The following is a 13,359-nucleotide window of genomic DNA, read 5'->3' as shown; positions in this document are numbered from 1 at the left end:
AGTCATTGGCGGGAATGCCCCCCCAGTTTGCTCAGTTTGCAGATGTTTTCAGCAAAAGGGAGGCTGAGACGCTACCTCCAAATCGAACTTATGACTGCCCCATTGAACTGGTTCCTAATGCCTTTCTCCCCCGTGGCTGAGTATATTCTCTCTCCTTGCCAGAGTCTCTATTCATGTCGGCCTATATCAAGGAGAATTTGGAGAGGGGTTTCATACGAAAGTCTTCCTCCCCGACCAGGGCTTGGTTCTTCTTCGTTAAAAAGAAAGACTGATCCCTTCGACCCTGCATTGACTACCGTGGTCTCAACCAGTACACGGTCAAGAACAAATACCAATTGCCACTTATATCCGAGCTGTTTGATCGCATTGGAGGAGCAAAAAATGTTTCTAAGCTAGACCTGCAGGGGGCTTATAACCTAATCCGGATTCGCTGGGGTGACGAATGGAAGACGGCATTTAACACCTGTGACGGGCATTACGAATACCTAGTGATGCCCTTCGGACTGTGTAACGCTCCTGCAGTGTTTCAGGAATTCGTTAATGATATCTTCCGAAATCTCCTCTATATCTGTGTTGTTGTTTATCTCGATGATATTTTGATTTTCTCCCCAGAACCGACAACTCATCGGAGGCATGTCTGTCAAGTTCTACTATGATTAAGGGAGAATCGTCTATACGCCAAGCTGGAGAAGTGCGTCTTTGAGAGGAGTTCTCTGCCCTTCCTGGGCTACATCATATTGGAGCAAGGTCTCAAGATGGTTATTAAGAAAGTGAGAGCAGTCCTGGAGTGGCCACGTCCTCAAGGTCTGAGGTCCATACAGAGTTTCCTGGCATTCGCCAATTTCTACCGGCAGTTTATCCCAATCTCCTCATCACTGACATCTACTATTTCCACCCTTACCAAGAAGGGTGTGAACGCCAAGATGTGGACCCGAGAGGCAGAGTCCGCATTTATTAGTCTCAAAAAAGCCTTCACTTGAGCCTCGACCCTCCATCATCCTGATGTATCTCAACAGTTCTCTTTGGAGGTGGACGCCTCTTCTGTTGGTGCAGGTGCACTTATATTCTAGAGGAGCTCCAAAGGAAAGGCAGTAGTATGTGGCTACTACTCAAGACTTTTTTCTTCTACAGAGCGCAATTACTCTATTGGGGATCGGGAGCTACTGGCCATCAAATTAGCTCTGGAGGAGTGGAGACATCTGCTGGAGGGTGCAGCTCACCCCATCCTGATCTACACCGACCACAAGAACCTCACTTACCTTCAGTCCGCTCAATGACTAAATCCCCTTCAAGCCAGGTGGTCGCTGTTCTTCACCCATTTCCAATTTGTGCTCCACTACCGTCCCGCTGACAAGAATGTGAGGGCCGATGCCCTGTCCAGGTCAATTGAGACAGATGACACAGTGGAGTCTCTTCAAACTATCATAGACCCGTCCTGCATTATCACTGCCAATCCTTTGCAGGTTAGAGACATCCCTCCGGGGAGGACTTTTGTTCGATTAGCAGACAGGAGAAGAATTCTCAGATGGGGACACAGTTCCAAACTGGCTGGGCACCCCAGTGTTCATAAAACCCGAGACCTGATTTCTCGTCACTTCTGGTAACCCAGCCTGCCCAAGGATGTTGTGGACTTTGTCTCTTCTTGCACAGTGTGTGCTTCTAACAAGGTTACTCACTTCAAGCCTGCCGGCCTCCTTCATCCTCTGCCTGTACCCAATGCCCCCTGGGAGCACATTGCGATGTACTTTGTCACCGACCTTACTCCCTCAGCAGGATGCAACACTGTCTGGGTGGTGGTGGACCGGTTCTCGAAGATGGCACATTTTATCCGGCTGACCGACCTACCTTCTGCTTCCCGACTGGTGAGTCTCTTCATTCAGCACATCTTCCGCTTGCATAGCTTGCCCCTTCACGTTGTGTCCGATCGGGGAGTTCAGCTTACCTCGAAGTTCTGGAGGACTCTCTGTAAACTCCTGGATGTGAGATTGGACTTTTCCTCAGCCTATCACCCCCCAGTCCAAAGACGAGAGGATCAACCAGATCATGGAGAATTATCTCCGTCACTTCATCTCCTTACAGCATAATAACTGGGTACAGCTTCTTCCATGGGCCGAGTTCTCGTACAACAACCACACAAGCGAGTCCACCACTTCCACTCCGTTTTACATTGTATACGGTCAACATCCTAGAGTCCATCTTCCAGTGTCTACTACTTCTCAGGTACCCACTCTGCATTTGGGGACTTCCTGCAAATCTGGCAACAGACCCGGTCCCCTATTTTGATGGCTGTCAATCGCATGAAGCGAAAAGCGGATACAAGTAGAAGAGAGCCACCGCAGTATCTTCCAGGTACCAAAGTATGGCTGTCCTCACTGAACATTCGTTTGAAGGTGCAGTTATACAAGTTTGCTCCCAGGTTCCTTGGTCCTTTTGAGATTTTGAAACAGATTAACCATGTCTCCTATAAACTGCGGCTGCCTCCTATCCTCAGAATCCCCCAACTCCTTTCATGTGTCCCTCCTGAAACCAGTGGTCCTGAACCGCTACAGCAAGACTTCCTGTTCCACAACTGCTCCCAGCGGTTCTTCTGATGTGTTCGAGGTGAGGGAGATCCTGGACTGCAAGAGGGTAGGAGGAAGGACTCTCTATTTGGTGGACTGGAGAGGGTTGGTCCTGAGGAGAGGTACTGGGAGCCGGAGGAGAACCTCGATGTCCCTGCTCTCGTTAAGAAGTTCCTCTCTCGCTCTAGTCCCAAGAAGAGGGGGCGTAAGAGGTCCGCTGTGCCCGCTCTTAAAGGGCCACCACGCGCACATGTATGAAATCATCATCATCAACACACATAATTTCCTTTATTATAAGAAGGCCCCAGCCCATCTGATCCTTGCCTGAGCATTGTTAGTATACCCCAAGTCTGTCTTGCAAATGGTCCCTTAGTGTTTCCCCGCTCCAGTTGTTACCCGTGCCCTGTTACCCGTTCCTGTATCCCGTGCGGTGTTCTTGTTCCTGTGCCTACTAGTGGGAGTCGTGTCTACTGCACCTATGTCATCTGCCACGTCCTGTGTCATCTGCCAAGTCCAGAGGGATTCGCCACATCTGGCGCAGTCTGCGGCACCTGTGTCATCCGCCACGTCCTGTGTCATCTGCCACGTCCAGAGGGATTCGTCACGTCTGGCGCAACCTGCGGCACCTGTGTCATCCGCCACGTCCTGTGTCATCTGCCATGACCTGAGGGATTCGCCACGTCTGGCGCAACCTGCGGCACCTGTGTCATCCGCCACGTCCTGTGTCATCTGCCATGACCTGAGGGATTCGCCACATCTGGCGCAACCTGCGGCACCTGCTGTCATCCGTGCCAGAGCTGCGGCTACTGTCTGGACTATCCAGGTACCCTTGTGCGGGACTTTGTATTTCTGGGGTTCCCTGTTGTTTGGCCAGCTGCCTCCTTGCTACGGCGGTGCGGCCTAGTGGATCCACATACCCACAAACCGAGACATAATAGATAGTTTGCTGGGGACGAATACTACACAAGACCACTTTGCTTATAACACTAGGTGTACATCTTCTTTAAGATGCCATGAAAGCCTGCCATAAGGCCCTTTTACACGAGCCAATGATCGAGCAGACACTCATTCATCGGCTGATCGTATAGTTTATGCAGTGCAAAATATTATTGTTGTCGGCAGCACATCTCTCTGTGTAAGCAGGGAAATGTGCTGCCGACATAATGGAAATGCATGGGAATGTGCGATCATAGTAACGATCGCTTGTCCCCATACATTACTAATTGTAACTTGTGAAAGGAGCAAACGAGTGCCGATCAACGAGCTGTCTAGTTGATCGGCGCTCGTTTATACGGCTGTAATTGGCTGGTGTAAAAGGACTCTTAGGGGTGTATTGATTTAAGCAATCAGCAGAGTTAATGTCAAAACACGCCAGTTTGGGGACTTTCTAAGAGAGCGGGTTCAAACTACCGAGGAGACATATGTAGTTAATGGGTATATGGCAAGTCTACTGGTATGGAAGGAAGACCAGAATACGCACGTTCTAGAGGTGGCTGCTATTAAGAGAAAATATTTTTTTCAGCAACGATACTAAGATGAAGTAGGGAAAAGGCGGGTCACTTACTGGCTTTTATTGCAAGAACACAAAAGGCGCCTCTTATATTGCTGCGATAAGGGAAACAGAGGGAAGCATAGAATATAACACAGACCGTATTCTCCCCAATTTTCAAACTTTCTCTATGTCAAAGCTTAGACTTGTCAGAGGAGGACAGGGATTATGTTTAGGGCCCACTAAGAATTACAGGAGGCAGTAACTTCAATGGCTAATAATAAATCTCCGGGCATGGAAGGGCTTCCGCTAAAATTGTACAAAAAAATGTAATGATGTTTTGTTACCTCAACTTCTGTAAGTATTTCAGGCGGTTGTGATGGAAGTGGAGTTGCCAAGTTCAATGCAATAAGCCCTAATAGTATTACTGTAACCGGGTAAGGACCCCTTTCACATGACTCGTATAGGGCTATTTCATTATTACCCACTGATGTAAAAATGTTGCCCAATTTATTAGCTCTCCTACTTTTCCAGGTTATATCCACAATTATGCACCAGGATCCATCTGGGTTTATGCCGGCTCGGTTTAAATTTTAAGTTTAAATATTCAGTTGGCAGTTGATAATCCGGGTGATACGGTTGTTTGATAGTTAGATGCCGCTAAGACGTTTGATAGCATTGAGTAGGAATACTTATGGTGTTACTGTTACAGAAATTTGTTCTGTCACCACAGTTCATCTCTTGGATCCGCCTACTCTATGGGAATCCAAGGGCCAGACGTTGAGTTAATTGCTGTTTAACAGAGTCTGGAGAACCCGGCATGGATGTCACTTGTCCCCTTCGCTCTTTTTCATTAGCCATTGAGCCAATAGCAGCTCATTTGTCAACGTTTAGAAATAGCGGGTTTCAAATGAGCACAAATAGAGGAAAAGGTGGCTTTATATACCGATGATTTGTTACTCTTTCTCGACAATGCCCCCACCTCACTCCCTATAGAAATAGAAACAATAGAACAATTTATCCAATACTCAGGACTGGACATTATCTGGTCTTAATCTGCTTTACTACTAGTAGATAATAAAGATCGAGTAGATAGCTGCATAGGTAAATTCCGATACAACTTTCAGCCCACCACTCAATGGCGGATTATGATATGGGCGGTTCGGGCGGCCGCCCCGGGGCCTGAGGCTCCCAGGGGGCCCATGGCTGCCCGAACCGCACACAATCTTAAAAAACTATGCAGCGCTCTAGCGCTGCTAACTGCCACTCTGTCCCGCTTCCAACTGAATCTGCGTCCGCAGGACGCAGATTCAATTGGGTTGAATGCTGGAGCCTCGCCCCAGCATTCACTCTGCCGTGAGCGGCTCGGCACAGGCAGGCGCGATGTAGTGACGTCATCGCGTCTGTCTGCACGGAGTCACTCACGGGACAGTGCAGAGGAGGAGAAGCATCCCCCACCGGTGTGGGAACCGGGATAGGTAAGTAATTCTGTTTTTTTTTTTATTAGGTACGTACATATGGGGGCATTATACTGTGTAGCAGCTATGGAGGCATTATACCGTGTCGCAGCTGTGGGGGCATTATACTGTGTCACAGCTATGGAGGCATTATACTGTGTAGGACAGCTATGGAGGCATTATACTGTGTAGCAGCTATGGGGACATTATACTGTGTCACAGCTATGGGGACATTATACTGTGTCACAGCTATGGGGACATTATACTGTGTCACAGCTATGGGGGCATTATACTGTGTAGGACAGCTAGGGGGCATTATACTGTGTAGGACAGCTATGGAGGCATTATACTGTGTAGCAGCTATGGAGGCATTATACTGTGTAGCAGCTATGGAGGCATTATACTGTGTAGCAGCTATGGAGGCATTATACTGTGTCACAGCTATGGGGGCATTATACTGTGTAGCAGCTATGGGGGCATTATACTGTGTCACAGCTATGGGGGCATTATACTGTGTCACAGCTATGGGGTATTATATTGTGTAGCAGCTATGGGGGCATTATACTGTGGTCGCAGCTATGGGGAACATTATACTGTGTAGCAGTATGGAGGCATTATACTGTGTCGCAGCTATGGGGGCATTATACTGTGTCACAGCTATGGGGGCATTATACTGTGTCGCAGCTATGGGGGCATTATACTGTGTCGCAGCTATGGGGGCATTATACTGTGTCGCAGCTATGGGGGCATTATACTGTGTCGCAGCTATGGGGGCATTATACTGTGTCGCAGCTATGGGGGAATTATACTGTGTCGCAGCTATGGGGGCATTATACTGTGTCGCAGCTATGGGGGCATTATACTGTGTCGCAGCTATGGGGGCATTATACTGTGTCGTAGCTATGGGGGCATTATACTGTGTCACAGCTATGGGGGTATTATACTGTGTCGCAGCTATGGGGGAATAATACTGTGTAGCAGCTATGGAGACATTATACTGTGTCACAGCTATGGAGGCATTATACTGTGTAGCAGCTATTGAGGCATTATACTGTGTAGCAGCTATGGGGGCATTATACTGTGTCGCAGCTATGGGGAACATTATACTGTGTCGCAGCTATGGAGGCATTATACTGTGTAGCAGCTATGGGGGCATTATACTGTGTCGCAGCTATGGAGGATTATACTGTGTAGGGTCAGCTAAGGGGAAAATTATACTGTGTAGAGGCAGCTATGGAGGGCATTATACTGTATTGGGCAGCTATGGGTGGCAATATACTGTGGGGGCAGCTATGGGGGACATTATACTGAGCAATTACAAGAGCTGCAGGTCCAAGGGGGGAGAAGCTGTGTATCACTATATACAAGGGGGGATTGTTGTATAGCACTATATCTAAGGGGGATTGCTGTGTAGCACTATATACAAGAGGGGGAGGGCTATGTGATGCTATTTACAGAGGGGGAGGACTGTGTAGCGCTATTTACAGGGGTCAGTGTGTAGCGCTATCTACAGGGGGCTGTGTGTGGTGCGATCTACAGTGTTTGACACAATTATATTCAGGGGCGCAGTCTATGGTGCTATAATATTTACGGGCCCAGCGTTTGGTACTATTTTATTCAGGGGTGCAGTGTTTGGTGCTATTATATTTAGGGGCACAGTGTGTGGCACCATGATAATATTATCTTTGTTTGTAGGTGTGGAAATGTTGGAAAAGTGAGGAGCCAAAGACATCTGAGTGGCAAATTCTGCAGAAATGGGTCATGGCCGGGAAAAGTCGTCATGAAGTCTGGACTGGATGGAGAAGAAAAGAGTAAAAAAACTACGTCGTCACCTGTGAGTCACTTGATTTATAGACAATCTATCATCTCTACTTACATGTTTATTATAGGAAATCCTTGTATTTCACAAAGTCTTTGTGCAGTCCAGGACTGATAGACAAATAAGTGTTACTATTCCCCTTGTCAGGAGAATGTGTCCCTACACGGTGCGATACTGTCAGCGATGGTTGGAGACTGTCAGTATGTGGGGACACAGCCTTTTGACAAGGGGAGTAGTAACACCCATTTGTTAATGTCTGGACAAAAAGGAAGTGTTAACAATAGTTACAGGGTGGCGGTGGAGAAGGGGGGCCCAAGTTTGGGTAACAGCCCAGGGCCTATGGTTTACTTAATCCGCCACTGCCACCACTTATTTTGGAATAACATTCTCTTTCTCTCCTCTGGATTACGAGCAATTGAACCTTACCAGATTATCTTTTTCGAAGCGCCATTTGGTGTGGAGGTACTGCCCGTTTTGAATTAGAAACGTTACAAAGGGGAAAGACAGAGGGAGTCCTAGCAGTCCCCAACCCATAGGCATACTTTCTCGGAGCTCAGTTTCAACATCTTTGGTGTTAGGAGGAGGGTGTGGTTGGTTCACAATAAAGGTTATTGCAATGGTACTGTAGTACCACATACTTATATCAAGCGTTGGAAGCACATACATTTAAGACGTCGGCAATTCACACACCTACTCTTCAGCTCATGCAGAAATTTTGGTGGAAGGTTCATGAACTACAGTCAGTTGAGGGGGCTAACCAATACACCTCGATATGGGATACTCCATGGCTCTTTAGTTTATTTTTATTGGAGGATTTTGAGAGATGGCAACAGAAGGGCATTAGGAGACTGTCTCATGTTGTGGTTGGTCACCTGCTCAAAGAGTTTTCACAATTACAAGAGAAATATGCATTATTACAAGTTGAGTTTTACAAATTCCTGCCGTTTAGGCATGGCTATCAAGCCGAGATCACTGATACAGGTCCAGGAATCACCTCAAATAAAAGAATTCACTTTATAGCCAATACACGCTCATCAGCAGGGGTTATATCAGGACTATGTAGCTTTGTGTTTGATGCAGTCTTAGCTAAGCATCCAGTACACAGTAAAGTAAAATGGGAGTGTGAAATTGGTCCTATCGATGATGGGCATTGGCAAGAAATACTAGAAAAGTTACCTGAGTTGCCCCATAGATTGTCTCATTTATAACGATTGCATTGAGTGTATGTAACTCCTCAATTCCTGTGTGATATTGAAGTGCGGTCTGATTCGCTATGCCCTAGATGTCAGATGCAGTTTGCTAAGCTAGTACATATACTGTGGAGCTGCCCTCATTTTGGAGTGGAGTGGTGGACATAAATGATGTATATTCGGCTAATGTCACTCTGTGTATTGGGCTATGTAGATAACCTGGCACTTATTGAGTCTAAGAGTGTGGCAGTGGTGCGGATGCTATATATGCATAAATTGGTGGCACAGCACTGGCTGGAAGTGGAGGCTCCATCTATGCGGGAGTTTAGAACTAAAATAAATTAGTTATTGAATTTGGGGAAGGGAGTTCATATGACAAGAGCGGAAAATGCTAAATTCAACAAATTATGGTCGCCATGAATTGACTCCTCAAGATTTTCATCCAGGGAACTTGTGAGACAACGGTTAAGGTTGCTTTAATACCTGTCAATGATTTTGTTTGTATCCTTTTTAAAGAGGCTCTGTCACCAGATTTTGCAACCCCTATCTGCTATTGCAGCAGATAGGCGATGCAATGTAGATTACAGTAACGTTTTTATTTTTTAAAAACGAGCATTTTTGGCCAAGTTATGACCATTTTCGTATTTATGCAAATGAGGCTTCAAAAGTACAACTGGGCGTGTTGAAAAGTAAAAGTACAACTGGGCGTGTATTATGTGTGTTACATCGGGGCGTGTTTACTACTTTTACTAGCTGGGCTTTCTGATGAGAAGTATCATCCACTTCTCTTCAGAACGCCCAGCTTCTGGCAGTGCAGATCTGTGACGTCACTCACAGGTCCTGCATCGTGTCGGCACCAGAGGCTACAGTTGATTCTGCAGCAGCATCAGCATTTGCAGGTAAGTAGCTACATCGACTTACCGGCAAACGCCGATGCTGCTGCAGAATCATCTGTAGCCTCTGGTGCCGATGTGTCCTCGCTCGTCTGACACGATGCAGGACCTGTGAGTGACGACACAGCGTGATCTCTCGAGAACACGGCTGTGTCTGCACTGCCAGAAGCTGGGCGTTCTGAAGAGAAGTGGATGATACTTCTCATCAGAACGCCCAGCTAGTAAAAGTAGTAAACACGCCCCGATGTACGCACATAATACACGCCCAGTTGTACTTTTACTTTTCAACACGCCCAGTTGTACTTTTGCAAGCCTCATTTGCATAAATACGAAAATGGTCATAACTTGGCCAAAAATGCTCGTTTTTTAAAAATAAAAACGTTCCTGTAATCTACATTGCAGCGCCTATCTGCTGCCATAGCAGATAGGGGTTGCAAAATCTGGTGACAGAGCCTCTTTAAGTATGCTTGGTTTCTCATTATGATTATGATATGTATGATGAAAAACATACACGACTGTTTTATGAACCCAATCATTAGAGACCAATTGACACTGGTTTGCTCTTGGGTTATGATGGGTACTATAGCAATTTATTCAAAAGACTGGCACAGCCAATTTTCAGTTGCTATTGGAAGATTATGGGTATGTCCACACGTAGCGTAAACACTGTGGATTTTCCGCAACGGATTTCATTGTGGAAAATCCGCAGCATAATACAGTAGCAGCAGAGTGGATGAGATTTCAGCAAATTTAATCCACAAGCTGCATAAAAAATCCACCCTCAAAAAATCGTTCATTAATTGCCCCGCGGTGCTTTTTTTTTTTTTTTTAATTTTTTTTTAATAGCTGGTTTTCTGTTGCGGGTTTCCCCTATTGAATTCAATAGGGTGGTAAAACCCATAACAAATAGCAGATGTTTCTATTTTTGCAGCAGAAAAGCTGAAATTCCACCGCAAAAACGGCAACTCCGAAAAAAAAAAAAAAAAAAAGCTTATTCTTACCAAGATCTCTATGCTACTCTGTCTCTCTATGCTTCTCTGTCTAGGCCGACCTCCTGGGATGATATTTAATACCATGTGACTGCTGCAGCCAATCACATGTCATCCCAGAAGGCCGAGTTGCAGGACGTCAGAGGAACACGTCACCATTACTACGGGTAAGTATAAGCTTTTTATTTTTTTCACCTGCTGTTTTCTGCAGTGGACATTTCAGCCGAAAAACTGCGCCACAATTTGGTGTGGTTTTTCGGCCAGAGTTACTTTTACACAGTACTTTTACACAGCATATCTGCCCTGTGTGAACATACCCTAAGTGGACTTTTTTCTTCTTATAAACAATGGACTTTGTAGTGCACACAACATTAATTCTCTCTAGTTGTGGGGGACTTTTGTTAGTGGTTGGTGGGATACTTGGGGTTTGTATATGTATTTTTGGAAATTGTTAATAAAAATAGGCAATTTAAAAAATATATATATGAGACATTCCCTATGATTGCTAGGGATCCACTGCTGGGACAACCTGCTTTTAAAAATAATGTCCATTCATTCCTATGGGAGTTACAGAAACAGCCTAGCAATCCCATAGGAACATGCATCAGCACCTCTCTATTCACTCTTTACTTGGATGTGGTGGCTATGGGCTCGGGTGATCCCAGTTCTGGAGATAAGTGTGGGTTCCAGAATTAGGACCTGCATCTATCAGATATCCATGGAATAGCCTGAAGATATGCCATGAATGTTTCAGTTGAGAATACCCATTTAAGAATTATGCTGCAGGGTCTTCCAAGCTATAAAAACAGATGTACAGTAGCTATCAGTTAGTTCCCTGATGCCCAGGTGAAGCTTCTTAAATAGCAAATTTTAAGAACAAAAGTGGTAGAGTAGGAGTGTACGTGTGATCTCTCCATGTATTTCTCTGTACTTAATTCTGAAGAATGCCATGCGTGTAGAAGAATGGAGAGCGTATAAACCAATCACCGTGTTCCTCGTCTTTACTTGGCACAGACCGGGCATTAATGGCGGTGGTGCAAAGCAAATAACACCAGTTTATAACCAGAATAATAAATCTTATAGATTTGAAAAATCACAAATAGTGCATCTGCTGTCTACAGTGGCAGATAAAAACATTACAATACTATATGGCTTTAAGCGGAAGAGGATTATGGGGTGTCTAATCAAGTGTTTCGCAAAATTCTTTCTCAATAGCCCCTACCTAAAGCATATTACATCAAATTCTCAAAGGTTATGATATATATAGACTGTGCTGCCTATTCAAAGCACAGCATGAACACAATGTGAGTACCCCCTAGTGACGTGGCATGTACCCACCGGTTGAGAATCTAGGGTAGAGTGGTGACCCCTGAAGAAGAGGAAACTTAGTGAAGAGTGATTTATGTCACTAAGATTTACCTTTTATACAATTATATTGCAGTCTTTTCTCAAGCAATAATTGTGGAAAACTGACAGATTATATTCACTATACGACATGTGTGCATTTTCCCTAGGCATTGTATTTATTTACATGTGTTGATGCATGTCCACCATAAGCTTACATCAATTAAACGATCGCAGAATTTTTAGAGGCACATAGTGAGTTAATAGCAAAAAAGCGACAAGTGGAGGATAGTGATGTGAAGAACTAGTATGCAGCAAAACACCTAGGAATCCATATACCGCGAGAAGATATGTCTGGCCTACCGACTAATAGTATTGAAATCTACGAAAAATTCTTTGTTAATGTTTTGTTAGCTATTATACGTATTGTAGAATTTCTACACATCAATGTCCATGTTAATCTATTAGCTGTATAATGTAAAAGCATGTTAATAGGAATGCTTCTCTTATATACTTAACCCCCACATACCTGAGAACTTGATTTACTATGACAAAATATTGTAGCAGTCAATAAGACAAGTTACTGTCAGATACATTTAAGTAAAAAGGTTCGAGCACTGGTATTTCACTGTGTATGATAAAGTAAGTTTAGTAGTTTCTGTGTACATTTTGTCATCTTAACCAATATCATCAGTGGCTGACCAGTCATTTGTAAAAACACTCCTAAATAATTATTTCTAATAAATAGTAAAATTAACATGCTCACCTGTACAGCTTGAGTGTGCGCTCTGTACAGAAAAGACCTTCTGTATCCTAAAAGGACAGTTCCAAACACCACAGCTATGTCCCATAAAAGTCCTTTGCTGCATTGACTGTCTTCGTTACCTGAGTCGATCCTTTTTGTGCTACGAGGGGAGGGGGCAGAAAGCTCTCCAATCTATGAATATTCAGAACTCAGAGTTACATGGGATTGGCTTTGGAAGGGAATACATCTACTTGGATTGTAAAAGATTGAATGGATCTGTCCTGGGAAAAGCTTGTAAGGTACTGATGTATGAAAAAAAAGAAAGAATAACACAAGAAACTTCAGACTAAGGACTTTAAAAAGGATATTCCTCGGGCACTATTTTAGAAATATATTTAATTGTATTTGTTTAGGTCTTTTTCTATTTTGTTTTCTTATATCTTTGAATGTCACTGGATATTTTTGCACAGTCTTTTTTCCAGCATTTACATATCTGTCAAATGATTAGGTAGATATGTGAAATTTGTTCCATTGTAGCTTGACATCAAAATAAAATTCTCAGCTATCCCGTAATATTTGTCTGTGCTCCCCAACTTTACAGTTTGAAATCTGTGTGCTATTCTTAACATGGTTCCTACATGGTAGCATCTACGAACAGGGTTTTCTGGGATACAACATTGATCAACCAAGGGACCCTCATGATCACCAGAAACTGCAGCCCCTTCACTTCAATATCCGACACAGCACCAATCCTGTCCATGAAGCTGTGTCTGTTACTGCAACTACTGCACACAGTCTTGTTTCAACAAAGCTAATTTTAGAGTAGGGAAAGGTTAAAAATCGCAGGTAGAAATGATCCATCATGTAGCCTA

The 13,359-nt window shown here is 44.5% G+C and overlaps 1 protein-coding gene across 1 annotated transcript in view; it reads right to left on the bottom strand.

Annotated features, from left to right (window-relative positions):
* The window catches only part of TMPRSS9 (transmembrane serine protease 9), a 217,765-nt gene extending 205,129 nt beyond the window's left edge, over nucleotides 1–12,636 (bottom strand). Inside the window, exon 1 of the mRNA XM_075862948.1 lies at nucleotides 12,509–12,636. The gene's annotated coding sequence lies outside the window, so the exon portion shown is untranslated. The remainder of the gene's footprint in view (nucleotides 1–12,508) is intronic.
* Between the last annotated feature and the right edge of the window lie 723 nt (nucleotides 12,637–13,359).

The sequence above is a fragment of the Rhinoderma darwinii genome, chromosome 1, assembly GCF_050947455.1.
Source record: "Rhinoderma darwinii isolate aRhiDar2 chromosome 1, aRhiDar2.hap1, whole genome shotgun sequence".
Classification (NCBI taxonomy): domain Eukaryota; kingdom Metazoa; phylum Chordata; class Amphibia; order Anura; family Rhinodermatidae; genus Rhinoderma; species Rhinoderma darwinii.
Note: the sequence above shows the minus strand (reverse complement) of the source record. Positions and strands in the feature narration are given on the sequence as shown.